Below are 1,158 nucleotides of genomic sequence, written 5' to 3'. Positions count from 1 at the left end.
TGTGTGTGTGTGTGTGTGTGTGTGTGTGTGCGTGTGTGTGTGCTCACTTGCTTGCTGCAGCAGACTGCCTGCCCTTCATCAACTGACAGATTTGAGGCTGGTCTCCATAGCAACCATCCTCAAAGCTCAGCTTGTGAACAAAGCCAGCTTCCCTCTCTCCCTCCCCTCTTCCTTTTGACCATGGAGGGCGAGAGTCCTTCTCTCCAGAGGCGTCTTTTTGTGTTTATGTGTGTGTATATGTGTGTTTGTGCACAAGTGTGTTTGGGTGAGACCAGAGCGTCTCTTAGTGTCATTTCCCTGTTTTGCCCATGTTGATAGTTGGATTTGGCTGACAGGTGTATGTTGATCTCTGTCAGCAACTCTCAGCTTAAAGCTGAACACTATGAATCACTTTGCTGCTTTGAATAGTTTGGTCCAGTTTGGTTTGAAGATTTGTAGTCACTGACAATGTAGCTTGTTCATTTTGTGCTAAACTGACCATAGCATTATTCAAATACACGTCAGTAAGTCAATCTATCACCATTCCTCTAACTCACACTCGTCAGTTCAGTTGTACATTCAGTCTTGTTGCTGATTCCAGCTGTTACGTTGAGCTCATTTCAAAACTTTATAAGCACTCTTTATAAGTTTAACAGCTCAGCAGCCAACTATTTCAATAGATCATGATTATCAAATCATGATCTATTATGTGGCTTTCACTGTTTCTCATTAAGCATTTAACAAGGCAGTAACTTGCTATAAATCACAGCTGAGCTGACAGCAGTTTTCTCAGTCACCAGTGAGGAGCTCCAATGCTAAAAGCTACTTATTTTATAGCATATATTCATTTGTACATGCACTTCTCAGCTGCCTTTTAGTTTTTCTATTTAGGCTCATATAACAAATACATTGAAGCAAAACCAAAAAAGATAATTGGGGATACATTGTCTTCACGGTGGATACGTCGGATATTTTCAGAAACTGTGAGAAAGACTCTTCCTGCTCAGAAGCCACCGCCTGTGGCTGCTGGAGAATGAAGAAGAAGCACACTTAATCACACATGCAGCTGCCACATGTTTCCCACATGAAGACAAAACTCCAGATTCAGACTGAGAAAGTTAACACTTTCACACCTGTTAGTTTGGAGATAGTGAAAGACATTTCCATAAATGGATACGA

This window comes from Scomber scombrus, chromosome 18, assembly GCF_963691925.1.
Source record: "Scomber scombrus chromosome 18, fScoSco1.1, whole genome shotgun sequence".
Taxonomy (NCBI): domain Eukaryota; kingdom Metazoa; phylum Chordata; class Actinopteri; order Scombriformes; family Scombridae; genus Scomber; species Scomber scombrus.
This window is presented reverse-complemented; position numbering follows the sequence as displayed.